Source organism: Odocoileus virginianus, chromosome 18 (genome assembly GCF_023699985.2).
Source record: "Odocoileus virginianus isolate 20LAN1187 ecotype Illinois chromosome 18, Ovbor_1.2, whole genome shotgun sequence".
Classification (NCBI taxonomy): Eukaryota; Metazoa; Chordata; class Mammalia; order Artiodactyla; family Cervidae; genus Odocoileus; species Odocoileus virginianus.
The window spans coordinates 20,329,515-20,348,407 of NC_069691.1; the positions used below are offsets into that span (position 1 = coordinate 20,329,515).

General features: G+C 45.3%; 1 long non-coding RNA gene across 5 annotated transcripts in view; it reads right to left on the minus strand.

Moving 5' to 3' along the window:
- LOC139039421 (uncharacterized) overlaps positions 1-7,569 on the minus strand; it is a 244,864-nt gene extending 237,295 nt beyond the window's left edge. For all 5 annotated transcript variants that reach the window (XR_011492685.1, XR_011492686.1, XR_011492682.1 and 2 more), the window contains exon 1: positions 7,457-7,569. This is a non-coding gene — a long non-coding RNA (uncharacterized lncRNA). The remainder of the gene's footprint in view (positions 1-7,456) is intronic.
- Positions 7,570-18,893: the final 11,324 nt, after the last annotated feature.

The window sequence follows — 18,893 nt, forward strand, 5'->3', positions numbered from 1 at the left end:
CCTCCCTCACAGGCCACCTGAAGGAGTTCCACTAGCACGCATGAACGTTGTTTCTCTCCGTCACAGGAACTGGGGCATGAAACTTGGGGTTGCTGGGATTTACCGCCAAGGGACCAGAGGTGCTAACCACTCTGCAGTGTCTCTCACAACGAAGAATGTTCCAGCACAAATGCTGCTTATGCCCCACTGAGAAATACTGGGTCCCAGTAAGGGCTCCAGCCTCTTTCCCCATGCCCTCTCTCCCTTCCCAGGATTCTCTGATTTATGACTTTGAGAGAAGGATAGAACCCGCACATCTAGCCCCTACCTGCTTGCTTCCCCATCTGCTGCTTGCAGGGAAGGCATTCTGTGAGGTGCTCATCTCAAGTGGGGGCAAGTTCAGTTTATAAAAGAAAAATGAGAAAGCCCTCTGTGGTACACATCAAAACCCATGCTCTCTATCAGCTGTTTCAGTAATTTTGATGAAGAGGACTGGTATTACAGTTCCTCCAAAAACCCTAAGTGCGTGTGTGAGTGAAAGAAAGAGAGAGAGAGAAAGAGTGAGAGAATGAGTGTGTGTGTGTATCCTACACGACCCAGCTGGTCTAAGCGGCAATTTTAAAACATTTTACCTAAATTATTTGACCCCCCTGCCATGAAGAGGTGAGGTCTATCCACATCCTCTCCTGTTGAACCTGGGCAGGTTTGTAACCTGCGCTCTGGCCAACAGAGCGTGCCACAGGTGATATCAGCTGACACCCACGCACGGGTCACAAAAAGGAAGGCAGCTTCTGTTTCGTCTGCTGGAAAACTCTCACGGGGCAATAGAAGTCTTGCTGGGAGAAGCCCCAGGTGTGAAGAGACCATGCAGGACAAAGTCATGCCACACACATAGGCCACATACAGGCTCCCTGCTCACAGTCTCAGCGTTGTCGTTTAAGTTCAAAGACAATCTGCTGGCAGAGTTCTTTCTTGCTGAGCAAAGACCAGTCTATTGAGGTCTTCAAATGATTGGCTGAGGCCCGTCCACATTCTTGAGGGGCAATCTGCTATACTCAAAGTTACTGACTTAAATATTACTCTCATTCCAAAACACCCTCACTGACACATTCAGAATAATGTTTGGTCAGTAATCTGGGCACATGACCCACCCAAATTAACATACGTAATTAACTATCACACCAGCCCATATGACAACCCAAGTGAAAAAGCCTTGCTGGATACCCCAGACCACGCTGGCTACCAGCTGAGTGCCAAGGGGTCACCTGTCAATGCCACAGGGAGCAAAAGAATCACCCAGCCAAGTCCTGCCTGGTTTCTTAACCCACAGAGTGGTCCGGGAGCATGGCAGTTATTTTAAGGCACTGAGGGAACCTGTTATGCTTCAATAAAAACAGGAATGCTAACTTCAACTCACGTTGCTCCCTGTCCCCCTTAAGAAGCATCAGTTACACTGGCCATGTCAGACACATCGGCTCCTTCCAGCTACAGGGCCATTCCACCTGCCCTTCTCTCACCTGTTATGGTTTTCCTCCAGCACTTTGCTTAGCTGGCTCCTTTCATCCTTTCTCCTTCAGATCAAGGATTACTTCCTCAGAGAGGCCGTCCCTGACCACATTCTTTATAAGTTAGCCTTCCTCTCAATGTCTCTAATTTTTCATTCTGTTCATTTACCTCAATCTGAAATTATCTTGCCGTCTCTTTGGCTATTGTCTTCCCCCCAATTAAAATAATAGTTCCATAATCCTGGGTCTTTATCCAGCCCCACACTGCCCACACAGTGATTAGGACAGAACACATGTTCAATAAATACCTGCTGAATAAGAAGTAATTAATGCTCAGGACTTCCCTGGTGGTACAGTGGCTAAAACTCTGCACTCTCAATGCAGGGGGCCCAGGTTCAATCCCTGATCAGGGTATTAGACCCCTCAGGCTGCAACTAAAGATTCCACATGCCACAACTAAGATCCAGCACAGCCAAATGAATATTTAAAAAAAAAAAAGTAATTAATGCTCATGTCACACACAGATGCCTGACTTGCAGACTCTAAGTTGCAGTCCCTAGGTCTCAACTTACTAACAACTTTTAGCACAGATTTAATGAAGGAAGATTAGTGTACCATGTGATACAAAGGATATGTTTCTCTGACGTTTCTTCTCCCTCATCTAATGAGATGAGCAACCACTGGGGGACAAAAAACCTGGCATCCTTTCACCATCCCTCAGAGACAAAAACCACTGCATTTTTATACTTGATTATCAATGTGGCTTATTTACATATTTTCCAAACTCTTCCAGATTAATTAAAAGACAACTCTAAACTGAGAAAGTGAATAAAAGTTCTCTCTTTCCTCCTGGAGATCCACTCTACCTTTAGCCTTTGCACAATACAGTCTCAGCTCTTCATCTCCCCGCTGCTCCCCAGCACAGGATTATACAGACCTTGGAGAAAGGGGTGGAGGAGAAGCAGCCCCATCCCCCACTTTTTTGGTTCCCTTCCCTTTCCCAGTTCAATGAAATCAATATATGTTTTTCCCATCACCTGAACTCAACTCCTGACCCACAAGCCCTTCCTACCTGCAGCCACCCTCCACGCCAGCAGCACCCACCCCACCCTATATACTTGCCAATTCTTTTGTATTCTGATACTCCCTTGTTCTAACCGTGACTTTTCATTGTGTATTCTGATACTGGATACACTGCCTCTCCCAGGGTAAACCAATTCCTAGAGATAGTTAACAACTTACCTGCAAGCACACTTTTCAAATAGAATCCAATCAATCCAGACCCCACACAACTGTCTCCTTTATTGGGCCCCCACACCCTGGGCCACTATCCACCTGCCCTAAACACCCTTGGGCCAGATACCAGACCACCAGGTAGAGCCTGTATGCCCCCAGAGCCCACTGAAATGATTCTAACCAGCCAATTTACACCTGGCCACCCTGCCTCACCCATTCCTTCCCACAGAAAGCATGACAAAGGCTCTTGCCCACAGCTCCCTATCACTCCCAGCCGCCTCCTGAGGACTCCAGGGCTTCTCCACGTGTTCCATCCCCCCACCCTCATGGTGTGCTATGCCCTCTCTCTCTTCTGGGGAACTGAGTAACAAACTTTTTTTTTTAATGTTTATTTTTATTGGCTGCACCAGGTCTTAGTTGTAGCATGTGGGATCTAGCTCCTTGACCTGGGATAAACCCCGGGGCCCCTGTATTGGAAGCAGTCTTAGCCCCTGGACAATCAGGGCAATTGTCTCCTGAACTGTGTACCTTACTATATCTCCATTGTCTGTTAATTCACTATATTTTACAACATCCCTCTAGACTGTAAGTGAAGCCAGTGTCTTAATCATTAGGGAGACAATTCAGAATCTGCACTCTAAGTACTCACTATTTCAACTTTCATTTTAGCAAGATTAAAAAATTCTCGCATTAAATCACTGACTCACTCAAGAAACATTTAGTGATGTCTTGTGTGTGCCAGGTATCCTGGAAGGCTCTGGGAATAGGAGGATAAATGAAGCATGCCTCAGGCAGGCTCCTGGTAGGATGGGGGCTCAAAAAATTTTAAGAAAGAAGGGATGGATAAATGTCTTCCCAGAGTCCACAAGACAGAGCACATTACTGGCTAGATCCCCTGGTGTGTTCCCTTCATAAAATTGTCAATTTTGGAGGGACTGAAAATAGAATAAACTAATTTGTCTTGTTCTATCCCATTCTTTACATGACAAGCTATTGAAACTGGGAATCAAGAAGATTATTCAGTTTTCCAAGTAATTATCAGATTTAATTAACCCTTCTAAGAAAAACCTTCACAAAAATACAGCCTACCTATTCCTCAGCACAGCCTGAGAAAACTATTGCCTGGGGGGACACAACATAAATAATAATAACAACAGAAAACACTTACTGATCTCTTAATAATCTCTTAATATATGCCAGGTATTGTATCAAGCATGGTGTATGCATTCTTCCATTTAATCCTCATGTGGTGGTGGGGGTGGTGGTTGAGTTGCCAAGTCCTGTCCAATTCTTGGGACCCCATGGATTGTAGCTCACCAGGCTCTTCCCGTCCATGGGATTTCTCAGGTAAGAATACTGGAGTGGGCTGCCATTTCAATCTCCAGGGGATCTTCCTGACCCAGGGATCGAACCTGTGAACCTGTGTCTCCTGCATCACAGGCAGAGGCTTCACTGCTGAGCCACCAGGAAGCCCTGAATGTGTATTATCATTCTTATTTTACAAATGAAGAAACTGAAGCTTACGTAGGATGAAAGCTTTGAAAAATGCAGCACAGCTGAAAAAGGCAGTGCCAGGATTTGAACTCAGGCCAGGTTACTCCAGAGTCTACTTGTTTAACAACAAATTCTAGATACAAACTGAGAAACGATGTCGTTTTCTAAGGGTACATTGCTTAGACCCTTTCTTATATCCCATTAAAGAATCTGGGCCATTCTTTACCCCAGGAGAAATTCTACCCATTCAAAATGCTGCTACTAAATGTACAATATTTGAACACAACATAATCTTCCTTCGGGCTTCCCTGGGGGATCACATAGTAAAGAATCCACCTGCAATGCAGGAGACCTGGGTTCGACCCCTGGGTTGGGAAGATCCCCTGGAGGAGGGCAGGGCAACCCACTCCAGTATTCTTGCCTGGAGAATTCCATGGACAGAGGAGCCTGACGGGCTACAGTCTATGGGGTCGCAGAGAGACACAACTGAGCAACTAAGCGCAGCATAGTCTTCCTTCTAACAGTTCTTTAGAATTTGTTGCTAAGCTGCTCTGCCCAACCACCATCCATAGGGGTCTGGTTGGTTATACAGTAAAATGAGCTACTTAAAAAAAAAAAGAGACTCAAGAATTGTTCTCCAAAAACTCCATAAAAGAGCAGCAAACTTAAGTAACTGCATTCATGTACAGAATGCATTTTAGGACTCAAGTTGTTAGGAGAGTGAATTCTCTGCTTCTTTGTTAGTGAATCTTTCACTAGGAATTGAGTAAAAATCTTGTGGCAATGACTGCTCGCCTTAGCTTTAATTATTCCTTTTGTTTCCATTAACATGGTTTACTGCATACCAAAGAGGTCATCTCCAGATTTGATCTGTTCATTGAGGGAAGCTTATTCCTCTCTGTAAGATGATTATACCCTCAAAGGCCAGGCATCGGGTGTGCTCTCAGGAAACTACAACTTCAGTAACCTTGAGTCTCTGATACTTCTTTTAAAGCACATTTGTGGGAAAGCCACAAGACACCAAGTACCATGTTTATCTCAAATCTGCTCTTCTGTTTCTCTATATGGATGACTACAGATTAAACAAAATCACTGTAATAGGTAAACTGAACTCACTCTTTCTGGCACCTTGAGTTTCAGAATTCCCCAGAGAAACACTGAAACCTACTCCTAATCCTTCTTATACCCATAAAAGAGATCCATGAGTCACTTGAATAAGGCTTCTGATCTCCAGCCAAATCTCAAGCTTCCTAAGATACTGGTCAAATGATAATTAATATTTCTTTAAAAAAAAAAAAAAAATTTGTGTGTGTGTGGGGTGGGGGGGCTTCCCAGGCAGATGGTAAAGAATCTGCCTGCAATGCAATTCGATCCCTGGGTCAGGAAGATCCCCTGGAGAAGGGAATGGCTACCCATTCCAGTATTCTTGCCTGGAGAATTCCGTGGGCGGAGGAGCCTGACACGCTACAGTCAATGGGATCACAAAGAGTTGGAGACAGCTGAGCAACTTTCACTTCATTTTTAAAAATTTTTTATATATTTTTTAACAACAAAAATATTTTGTATTGGAGTATAGCCGATTAACAATGCTGTGATACTTTCAGGTGAACAGTCAAGGGACTCAGTGCTAAAGGAAATCAGTCCTGAATATTCACTGGAAGGACTGATGCTTAAACTTAAACTCCAATACTCTGGCCACCTGACACGAAGAACTGACTCACTGGAAAAGACCCTGATGCTGGGAAAGATTGAAGGCGGGAAGAGAACGGGACAACAGGATAAGATGGTTGGATGGCATCACCGACTCGATGGACATGAGTTTGAGAAAGCTCATGGCTTTTAATTTCATGGCTTTAGAGAAATGCAAATCGAAACTACAATGAGATATCACCTCATTCCAGTCAGAATGGTTACCATCCAAAAAACCCACAAACAGCAAATGCTGGAGAGAGCATGGAGTGAAAAGAACTCTCTTGCACTGTTGGGAAGAAGGTAAATTGATACAGCCACTATAGAGAACAGTATGGTTTCTTAAAAAACTAAAATCAGAGCTATTATATGACCTGCAATCCCACTCCTGGGCACATATCCAGAGAAAAACATGGCCCAAAAAGATACACACACCCCTAAGTTCACTGCAGCACTGTTTACAGTAGCCAAGACATGGAGACAACCCAGAGGAATGGATAAAGAAGATGTGTTTTATGTATATATACACACAAGGGAATAATATTCAGCCTTTAATACTACCTTTTTAAAGACCCAAGCCTCATCATTCCAGCCTACAGTAAAGAGAGAAGACACATGTGAAGGGTTTTATTATTCCACAACAAGCATTTTTTGAGTGAGAACTATGTACCTGGGTCTGTTCTAAGGCTTCAGAGATATGGCAGTGAGCCGGGATCACACTTATTACTGAGGGGCAGGACAGTTCTTGAAATTCCCACTAGAACCGAACGACAATGCAGAACACTCTAAACTCGACTCAGCATCTTAGAAGTTAGGGTCGGAAGGAGCCTCAGCAGTCTCAAGACTTGCAGCTGTCTCAGGATCTATTCCCTACACTTAAAACTGGTGACTTAACATGAGCTGCAGAAAAGAGCTGTGATCCCCGCCCCCCACCCCCATAGTTATAAGCAAAGTTTGTCGGGCGTGTACATACATTTTCTGAGACAAGGTTCTAAAGGTTTCCTTGAATTCTCAAAACTTCTGAGATCCCACAAAGATCAGAAGCATTCCCTTCATACACCCACTCCTCGACTCAAGGAAGCCAGGGGACTGGTACCTGCGCGTCTTTGGTAAGTCACCTCTGGGACCGAAACTGCTGCCCTTCCAACTCAGAACTTCGCCCCCAAGAAAGCTGCAGACCGGGAGGTGGTGGCCCCCTGCCTTCGAAAAGCAGCAAGGCCCGGAAGGAGAGTGACAAAGCTTCCCAGCGAGGAAATCACGCGCCTCACTTCTGACATCTACAAGTTACGGCTAAGACTAGTTCGCAGAGCCGGTCTGCCCAGAGCGCCAAAGTTTCTCGGATCTCAATTAAGACACAATTGGAAGCACGTGGGCCTTTTGGGAACTGGCGCGATAGCCCGGCAGTCCCCCAAGCCAAGCCTTGGTGCGGAGGGGGCGCACACCCGCTCAGGACGGGGAGACGCGACCCCGGGCTGAGCGCACCCCGCACCCCTCTGCCCCCACCCCACGCGCGCCGGCCCATGGCCGCCCTTTCGGACTCGCCAGCAGCTCACCGGCGGTCCCCGTCGCATCCGCCTCCTCCCCCGCCGGGTGCACCTCCAGCCGCAGCGACTTCGGAAAAGGGAGCCAGAGCGGCCCCGCGGCGAAGAGCTGCTCCTCGGTGACCGAGCCGGCGAGCCGGGATCCGGGCGGGGGCGGGAGCCGCGGCCCCGGCGCGAGCGCCTCCGCCCCGAGCCGCGCCGCGCGGCGCTCCCAAACCCTGCCGCGGGAAGGGGAGGGGCCGGGAAGCGCCGGCACCTGCCTCAGCTCCGCCGCGGGGTCGCGCTCCCGCCTGGGAGGTCCCGCCGGCTGGGCCCCGCGCATCCCCCCCGCTCCACCCGGCCCGGCCGCCGCTGGCACGCGGGGACCCCCGGCACACAGGGTGGTGCAGGCGCCCCGCGGGCCGCGGCTCCGAACGCACAAGTTTAGAGCGCGCGAGGCACCGAGGTAGCTGGGGTTTGGAAGCAGAACGGTGACACCTGCCGTTCACTGGGACCCGCGAGGGCGTCGGATTGGAGCCTGCCTTGGCCCGCGCTTTGCTGGGTGGGCACTCGCTCTTGTGGGGAGGGTCTCCCCGGGCCCACGTGTGAACACACGTCCTAAGTCCTGAACTCCTCCCTCGTGGACGGTTTTCCCGACAGTAGCATGGGGGTGGGGAGGAGGGCCCCACGGAGAAGCCCGAGGACATTCCTGCCACCCGGCCGTCTGGTCCAAATGACCACGGTCATCTCCCGTCACCTAACGGAGTTGAAAACGTACTGGCTGCTGCATGGTGAACCGTTTCGCTAGACGTGGGTCGGGAGGGCCAGGGAGTCTCATCCCCAAGTTGACGCCTGCAAGACCAGCCATCTAACCTACCCAGTTAGCTTCAGCGTCAACGGATGGGGCCTCCAAACCCAATTAGAGGTTGTCTTCTCCAAAGAGAAATCGGTCTTCTGCTGCAGGTGGATAAGAAAAAGAAGCAGTCCTTCTGACGGGAGTCTCCCTCAGTCACAGACTCATTTACCATAAAGGAAACTTTTCAAATTCGGCATCAATTTATGTATTCTAAATCTGTAATCTCCTGACAGAATGAACTGCAGGGAGGAAGCAAGGATTGCAAATCCATGTAGATTCCTTGAAGACAATATCCGTAACCAAGCAGGCTGACTTGACAGCAATGAGCTTCCCGAGAGGTTCTGGGGGTTGTAACTTCAGAATTTCTGACTTCATTGGACCCAGCCAGGCTTTATGGAATCCCTAGCCTCATCTATTTCCCCACTACCCCCACCTCCCACGGGGTCCTAAGTTCCTGACATGGCCTCTCTGACTGCCCCCCCTTACTCCCTTTCCCAGGGCTTTTTCTCCCCTTTGTCTGTCTGTCTGTCTCTTTCATCCAAGTACCCCGCTCTTCCTTCTTATGGCTTTGATTTGTGCCCTGGAAGTCCCTGGGAATCAGGAATTCTTATAAAAGTTGGAGTTCTGGGATGAAGACCACAGAACACTTGTATTCTGCCGCACCCTGCCCCTCCCTGTATCATTCTGCCTCTCCTGCTTCCAGCCTCCTCAAAACCTTCTCCTGCCTTCCTCATTTCTTTTTGCCTTCTCAAGCCTGATGGCACTATTTTCCTGCTACCCAAAACCCTCCCAAGTAGTGCTTGGACCTCTTTATCCTTCTGTCAAAAAAGCTTGTTTAGCGTTCACATGCTTTCAGTTGTTAAGTTGGATTTATACTAAAATGTGAATGATAGATGAAAATGACTCATAAAGCCTCTCTACAAGGACAATATAATGAACTTAGAATTTCCACCATACTCTCAAGAAACCAGGAGTCCTCTGTTCCTTAAACCAAACAAGCAAACATAAAACACATTGGCAGTATTTCCTAAACGTGGGGTGCAAAAACCCAACCAGCTAACTAGAGAAAAATGTCAAAATATGATTCATCACAAAGCCAGGAAACCTAAGCTTTGGTCATGACTAAATTTAGGGCCTTCATTGATTAGATGGTCTTGTCTCATCTTACAGAGAGGCCTCAGTCACATGCTGGAAGTCGTCACTGATTTACAACCTTTCAGCAAAGGCAAGGCCACATCTCCTCTAACTCCAAGTCGAGTTAAGCCATTTGAAAATGACTGATTTGCTGTGAGGTCTACCCAAATTGGCCTCGGACTAGGAAGAATGGAAGCCTTACCAAGTCTGCATCACCCGAATGACTGCTGAGCAGAAAACCAAAGGGAGGAGGTAGCTGGGATGATAAAGCAAGTTACAATCATGACATCTACCACTGAGGGCTTATCACATGCCGGCACTATTGTGAGCACATCACAGACATCCCACCCTGTGAGAGCGGTATTAGACTATTATGACCCTTGTTTTGACGAATGAGGAAACTAGGCACAAAGATTAACCAATTTGCCCAAAGTCAGAACTGAGAAGGGACAAACTACAGCAGTTCAGACTCAAAATAAGTCCATGAATGCCCTTACTGCCATTTTTCAAAGTTAGAAGCTAGTAGACTAATTTCCTGGTATTTCAAATAGAAATCAGGACCTTAAGAGTCCCCAGAATTATAAGCACATTATTTAAATGGGTCCCATTTTCTTTCCTCTCATGGCCCCCCACCCCCATGCAGATGGTTAAGAATCCCTTAGACTTCCCCTCCGCAGGTGTTTCACCTTCCAATAGTCTTGGTGATATTTATACTTGAACAGTTTTCGCTCTGGTGCATGTACTAAGCAGAAAGTTCCATGAATCATTTTTCTTCTGTCTTAAGTGTAGTGTGGATTCACTCACATCATCTATTCCATCCACCAGTGAATTTGACTTTTTATCTTTAGTTTGTCCCTAGTTTGTTTCCCAACAGCCACCACTCTCTTCCTCATCTTCCTTTCTGTCATCAGCACTTTCTTTTCAGGGCCACCAAACTTAAAAAAAAAAAAAATCAGTACAGGATAGTTAAGGAAAGAGAAGCTCCAGTCTGCAATGGAATAATGATTGGGAGCAATTGGAAAGACTTATCTACTAGATTCCTGTATCCGCTTTGCCAGCCTCAGTGTGTGCCAGGGGGAGGCTTTTTTTCGAGCAATTGGCAGAGACATAATGGAGTTCTGAGGGTCCAACTGGGGGAACTAAACCCATGCTCCAGATTCTTCCTCCTTCATATCCTCTAGGAAGAATAAGTTCTCTCAGATGTGACGGAGGACCCCTGATACCTGATATCCCTGACAGACCCCTATCCACCATGGCCAGCTCCAGATTGACTGTTGTCACTGCAGCATCAAAAGCATTGTCTTTGTTTATGTATCTGACCTGTGCCCAAAGCTTCGAGAGATTCTTTCTACCCTTTTCTTTCTCCAGATAATGCACAGAAAAGGACCTCTGGCCAATCACATTTGCAGGGGCCTGTGGCTGCAAGCTCAGCTCAACTTTGGACTCCAAAGAGACATCATCAGACCAGTGCTGAGCTGAGACAGAGAAAGGGGTCCACTTTGTCTATCTCCTGCCTTCCATAGGGTGCAGCCCAATCTGCTAATGAACTGCAACTCAACTGCCTGAAGTCTAGACCAGTCTCTTCAACCCTCGGCAAGCTCTTTCCCTCATATCCTCAATAGAGAGGCTCAGATGAGAGTCCCTGATACACTGATTTCAAAGTACGTTATCCTCAGCTACACAGTGACCACATTACTTATCATATTGTTCCAAACAACAATAACAAAAGTCTACACGTCATGAAGAAACTGTGATGTCACTCACAAGTCTACCTCAGATAGTTCTGTGGCCGACCCCGGGACATGATTCTAACTTCAGTGACTCAGATACAGGAAGAGGTGCTTATAAGAAAAAGGGGAATTAACCCTGGGATAACCCCTCCCTACCCCCACCCCCACCATGGTGAGGTTTGCTAAGAAAGATTATGGGAATGGCCAAAGTTAGAAGCTGAAGGTGGCCTGGTCTGGCAGGGAGAGGGGGACCTGAGGTTAGGGAAGCAAGGTCAGGACTTGGGAACATCACGGGAGAGGTTTCATGTCCCTTAGCTCACAAAGCAAGTCCCACTCCGTGTGTGGTTTTTCGCATTGCAGGCTGTGAGTTCCTTTCAGTACCCCATCTCGGTGCTTCAGTTTCTCAGCTTTGCCTCAGCTGAGTGCGATGGTGGGCTGGGGCACAGGGTAAGAGAAATAGGTGTGCCAGTGACATGGGGAGGAAGCAGTTATAGAGAAGACTGTATCCAGGATTGCAGATCGTTACTAGCAAGAAGTGAATGGGACCCCACAGGGCTGGGAATGAAAGGAAGGAGCAAGACCCACTGAGGAATATGCCAGGAGACTTGGGCCAGGCAGATTTGGGGTCGAATCCCAGTCCCATTCATTGCTTCTTACCTGAGTAACTCGGCAAATTATTCAGATGCTTTGAATTTATGGAAGCATTTACAGTAAACTCATAATGCCCCTATAAGCTTATTGTGAAAATTAAATGACACGGTACAGCACTGAATATATATAGTGGCTATTCCCTGGTGGTTGGAATGCAGAAACTGCCTGGAATGCAAGAGATGCAGATTCGATCTGTGCGTCAGGAATATCCCCTGGAGGAGGACATGACAACCCACTCCAGTATACTTGCCTGGGAAATCCCATGGACAGAGGAGCCTGGCAGCTACAGTCCATGGAGTCACAAAGAGTCAGACATGACTGAGCACACAGCACACATCATTAGTATTATTATTCATGCAACAAAATATGGAAAAGTGAAAAGACAGGAGCTTAAATAAATCATATTCCCTCACCTGAATGCAAGTATTGGAACTATGTTACACTGTTTTTTTTTTTTCTGTTAGCTAGCTAATCATGGCATTTAGTCAATTTTTTTATTGAAAGAAAAAAAAGTGTGAATACCCACAAGTCAGAGAGATGTATGCATATAGGATTGACTCCCATTTTTCTCAGATAAGAAAAACTTATTACACAGGCATATGAGTGTCAGCTTTTACTTACTTCTGCTTTTGTTGTTCTGTCATTTATTTATGGCTGTGATTTATATTGTACTCATGCCCAGAGGCACATTGGCATGTTTTGTAAACTACCAAATAAACAAACAACAGCTATATTTCCAGATCCGTTTGTATGGAGGTGAAAGCAAACATGAAAATTGGAGAAAATAAGCTGAAAAACTGAGATGATGGTTGGAGAGGCATTTTGAAAACCTAATGTGATTATTATTAATCTGCCAATCTACGCTTAAATCCAGGGTCAGACCCCACTGCAATTGTCAGTTACAAGGAAATTACTTCAATGATCATCCGCCTGGGGTTCTTCCCCAAGAGGTGATGTGCTTGTATGAGATCTATGCATGATTTCTCACGAGGTTCTCGTCTTGATCTCTAAGCAAGAAATATAAAACAGACATAGTAAGCTTACTGACTCACCTCTCATTCTCTCAGCAACCACCATAAACCAGAATACACCTTATTATCTGATTTATTAGAGAACACAGTAAGAAGAATAAAACAGATGCTATAAAAAATGCATCAGTATATATTTTATACCACATGCTTACCCTTTTCAGTTTCTCCATAAATTAAAAAAATAGTTGCCTCACCAGTGAATCTTAATGCATCCTTCCAGCTCTACTGCTTTCAGTATGTCGAACAGCTGATATTTATTCATTGGTCTACATGGATTCTCCTTTGTATCATATGGTTGCAGATTTACCTTTAGGCTAATATTCGCACTCCTCCACATTCTGAAGGGTAATGGTGGTCAAATTTTACTATGCTTAAGAATCACCTGGAGAGATGGTTAAAATGCAGATTGCTGGGCCCAGTCCTCAGCGATTCAAATTTAACAGGCCTAGTGTGGTGCCCAAGAAATAATTCTAACAAGATCTCAGGGGATGGCAATGCTGCTGGGTTGCCACCAGTGGACTAAACTTTAAGTAACTCTGTTTTAACCTTGCGAGCAGCTGCATCCCAAGTTAGGCTGAATGTTAAACTGTTCAGCAGCTAATCCAGAACACTGAAGAACTGCATAGAGATGATGAAGGAGAATTATATTGTTCAATTACACGTGTGTATTTGCTGGAGGGCTGCTCAGGTGGCTCAGTGGTCAAGAATCAGCCAGCCAGCAGGAGACGCAGGTTTGATTCCTGGGTCAGGAAGATTCCCTGGAGAAGGAAATGGCGACCCACTCCAGTATTCTTGTCTGGAAAATCCCATGGACAGAGGAGCTTGGCCGGCTACAGTCCATAGAGTTGCGAAAGGGTCAGACATGATCTAGCAACTAAGCAACAACAAAGTATTTGTCAGGAGCTGGTTTTGCCACAAACATTGTGAAAACTATTTTCCTATAAGTTCAAAGCTATAATAATAATAGCTTATCTTTTCAGGGGATGCACTGACACAAAATTTCCAGAAGGGACAAATGAAGAATGGGATTATTTGAAAGAGCTTCACCTTCATGCTTGTACACCAACCAATCAGCACTTCCCTTTCACTCATATTTAACCGTCCCATGTACAGTTGTACCCAGGTACAGCGCAATAAGCACTTTAATCTCTTCCATGTTTCCCCTTCCTCATCTGCAGACTGAGAAGAGAAATGCTGGTATCAAAGACTTGACGTGAAGATTAAAAGAATAATGCACACGAAAGCAAAACACTGCCCAGAGAATACACCCCGGAGTTTCCCGTTCTCTCAGGACACCTCATTCCTTTCCTTCAGCATGCTCATTGGAGATTATAACTCTACCCGTGGTGGGTGGGGAGGGTATGACTTAATTAACCTCTCTCTCTCACACACATACTATCATAAACCCCATGAGTATGTGTTTTGCTCGCTGTTGAATCCACACCCTTAACCCAGTTCCTGGTTTTTAGCAGGCCATCAGAAAAGACAGTATTTGGCCTGTGGTAAAAACACAGTGTCAATTTAAAAATGGATACACACAAAATATTAGGTGCAATAAAAATGAGCAATTTAGAGAAGGAAGGCATTCTTAACAATCAAGAATCTGACTGTGCCACTAGGGTTGGCTGCAAAGCCGGCGCAGCCCTCTGAGCTGTGGTCCCCTCGGGGGACCACTGAGACTGCTAGCTGCAACTGCAAAGCCAAGACTGACAACCGTGGTGTCTAAAAGTTGGGTTATTAGCTCCCAGAAAAAAATAAAAAGGTTGAGTTACTGATCTCTTGGGTCTTTCTTTTTTGTTTAAGAATCTACTTTGTCTCTCATTTCTTCAAATGTATTGCCTGTTCTTTCTGAGTTCTTCTTAATGGAAAATTGAAGTCAGGGATAAGTGAAGAATCTTAGAATTTACAAACACAATGCAGATTTGCAGCTCAGTAGTTGCCACAGGTCTGCCAAAATTGTCAAATTTCTAATGATGGTGGGGGTGGGGGAACTGCTTGGTTAGATTGCCAAGAACAGTGACACACACACAGCACATTAATTTTTACCTTTCAAAGATCCAAATTAATTTTTAGTATGAGGACATTTACTAGTATGACAGCTTTACTGTACAAGTTATAAACAGGAATTTCTTAAAAGTACAAAGACACTATATCACTGAGCTCACACTGTTAAGTGGTTTTCCTTGGAAGGAGAAATAAACAGCTCGGTCCTGAGACAGAAGTTGCACAAGGAGTCAACATAAACAAGCTAATTGCAGACAATAAAGATAAATCTTAAAACAATTTTTATATATACATAAAGGCAAAGGAGGTCATTTTAGAAAGCTTTCCTAAGCTTTGGGGCTTCCCTGAGAGCCAGTTCGTAAACAATTCGCCTGCAATGCAGGAGACCCTGGTTCGACTCTTGGGTTGGGAAGATCCCCTGGAGAACGGATAGGCTACCCACTCCAGTATTCTTGGGCTTCCTTGTGACTCAGCTGGTAAAGAATCCACCTGCAGTGGGGAAGACCTGGGTTCTATCCCTGGGTTGGGAAGATCCCCTGGAGAAGGGAAAGGCTACCCACTCCAGTATTCTGGCCTGAAGAATTCCATGGACTGTATAGTCCATTGGGTCACAAAGAGTCAGACACGACTGAGGGCCTTTCACTTTCACTTTTCTAAGCTTTGCAATCAGAACTAAACCTGCCGTGCTTGTGCATTAGTTTGAAAAGTTTTCAAAATGAATTCAAATCTTCTCTAGTCTTCCATTAAGTCTTTTCTCTTTCTGCTACTAATTTTTACACTTTGGAAATCACATCACACTTAAGAAAAGGATTCCCAGTACCTGCTGAAGAGATGCTCTTTTCAGACATTCCTCTATTTGGTTTCCAGTTTATTGTGGTGCAGAGAGACAGGGCTCCTAGTCAATGGATGTGTGCGTCCATCTCAGCCACACAAGCTGGAACCTTCCTTACCTATGCGTGCCGCAAGCATCTCCCTTTGTAAGAGGAGGATAACAACAAACCTAATCTCAGAGTAACGGCCAGGATCATCCTCTTAATTCCCATTCATTTGGGCTAATGTAAACCTTGTTCCCATTCCCCAAACAGGAACAGTTCTGTAGTGGAAGGTACAGCAAAGTGGAATAATGCGTGCAAAAGTGCTTAGTAAGACTAAGAAGCACACACAGAATTTTATTAATATTACTTTAAATAACTTCCTCAGTAAGGGAAGAACATAGCTGCCAGCCACGGACAGAAACAGCCCCAAATGGTTACTTAGGAGCCAAGCCTCCCACAGGTTTACTGCACTCAACGTCCCTGGGTCTTTCAGAGTGGGCAACGCTCAGCACTTTGCATCGACATTCAGTGATACCTGCCAATTATCTTCCCCAGAGACCTGCTAAGAGGGGCTGTGCTCGGAGCACCTGCAATTTCTGCTCTTTAAAAATAGAAAACCACTTTAACCTGTGGAGGCTTAACACAAGTGGGGGCAGAAAACCACCTCAACCCTAGTACATGCAAAGAATTTTTCTCCTCCTTTGTACCAGAAATGATTGTTTTTCTCAAATGATGTCTTTTTCTGAAAATCATAAATGAAGTAAGACAAATAAGATCTTGTTCTTATTTGTCAAATAAGATCAATAAGACATTTACTGGTAAACTATAAACAAAACTTAATTATCACTACTTTTCTAGTTCTTTAGGCATATCACTACAATTGAGAGAAATTATCAGCCTTGAGGGTAATTTTCAAAGGTCATTTGGTCCTCATGGTATAAACGACCAATTCTCTCACACACACAAAATACAAATTGTAGGAATATGTGTGTATAGGATCAGATGTATATACATGCATAGGATCAGATATTCAAGTTCAGTTTGGAAAATGTGAAGTAAAAATCTTTAAACCTTTTTTCACTTTCTAGAATCACAAAATATCTTTAAAATTCTACTGACTATGAGGTAGAGAAATAAGCATCCTGTTCATTGATGAGGGCTATGTAAACTGGTAAAGCTCTCTGGAGGACAGTACACATCAAATTTCAAAATACCTATCTCTTAGTACCAGCAACTCCACTTCTAAAAATGGACTGGAGATGGACTGGAGTCAAAGCTTATGAGGAGCACAAGCTTTATGATGAAAATGTAAAACTTAAAAACGTACTCAGAAATTCCTTCAATCTGCCTCAACGTACAGCATATTGTATAGAGTCACAATGTAGTCTACATGTGAGAAATATATAAATGTGTAGAGATAAATGTGTAAAATATAATTTTACAGTATTTCTAGCAACAAAGGATGATGAGACCCTCCCTCATTCAATACCGGAAATTAAAAGACAAAGCTTAAATTATTGATGATTATAGAAAAGGAGGGGTATGCTCAGGCACGGGCTTCCATAGTGGCTCAGCAGGTAAAGAATCTGCCTGCAATGCAGCAGACACAAGAGATGCGGGTTCGATCCCTGGGGTCAGGAAGATCCCCTGGAGGAGAAAAATAGCAACCCATTCCAGCATTCTTGCCTGATGGGCTGCAGTTCAAAGGGTTGCAAAGAGTCAGACATGACTGAAGGACTAAGCATGCGTGCTCAGACAACACTGTCTCTGCATAGAAGGGATTGAGTTTACAAGGTTTGGTTTGGTTTGGTTTGGAAAGCATGGAGTTCAGGGGTTGCACCTTTTCAGAGGTGTGGGTAGGCTAACATCGTATGTAGAAGCCTGGTAACCTGGGTGAGGCTGTTGGTTGCTTGCTTGGTGGTATTTGAGGTGTATTTATTGGCATGGGTCTCTGGTTGACCGGCTTTCAGTAGCCAGGGTTGACACTGATTGTCTGGTTTGTAAATTTAAAGTTGTTGATCCATTGGTTCATAAGGAGTTCCGGTGGCCACTTGTTATCATGGCTATGGAAAAATATATCTTTTCCAAAATGTGTGGAAATACATTTGATCTTACTGTTGAGCTTACCCAAATGTCTTTTGAGGCAAATGCACTTTATAATCAGAAAAACAGACAAGGAAATTCACTGCCAAGAGAGACTGCAAACAACTTAACATAAATTAGGTTTTTAAATGAATCTGGCACATCTGTATGATAGAATACAATATGGTTTTTATAAGGAAGGAAACTAGATGTACTGATATGGAACAATCTCCATGATGTGGTGGTAAGTGAAAAAAGTCAGGTGTGGAATAAGTTCTTATCTATATGTAGAAGTCTCTGAAAGGAACAAAAAAGACTGATAAAGGTATTTACCTCATGAGAGAGAAATGGAGAGTCCTTGGGAGGGAAGAGTGGAGGAAAACCTTTCATTAGAAAGTCAGTGTTCAAACTCCAGTCATCTCGGACTCTAAATTCCATTCTCTTTCCACACAGCCCCAACAACTCATCTTTTATGTGATTTTTCTGGTTGGTGCTCCAGTTGGCTTTGAGTAAGAGCTCCCCCGACATACTCCATAAAATGGTCTTTTAAAACTTATAACACCAGCAGCCAAAATCCCTCTCTTCTTACTCATCCTCATTTGCTAATGTTGACTATATTCTGGAGGTTTGGCAAACCTGGGGTGAGCACCCTTCCTAGGAAGGGATTACCCTGAGGCAGGACGGTCCTGCCCAGAGATCTCCCGATCTGGGAGCCCTCGCTGCTCCACACCCCCGGTAACTCCCCCCTCACCCTGTGGAATGCTCACTGGGTTTGCCTTCTCCATAAACCAGAAGCCTGTTCTCTCTTCCTTCCCTATTTAGTCAGCGCAGGGTTGACACAGCTGCTGGGATGTCTTTCAACCGCCTCCGGAAGCAGTGCCTTGGGGGCCCCTGCAGTACTTTCCCCAACCTTCTCTCAAATCTTTCCAGCCTCTCGCATGCAGCTGAGGAGAAGGCAGTGGCACCCCACTCCAGTACTCTTGCCTGGAAAATCCCATGGACGGAGGAGCCTGGTGGGCTGCAGTCCATGGGGTCATGAAGAGTCAGACACAACTGAGCGACTTCTCTTTCACTTCTCACTTTCATGCATTGGAGAAGGAAATGGCAACCCACTCCAGTGTTCTTGCCTGGAGAATCCCAGGGACGGGGGAGCCTGGTGGGCTGCCG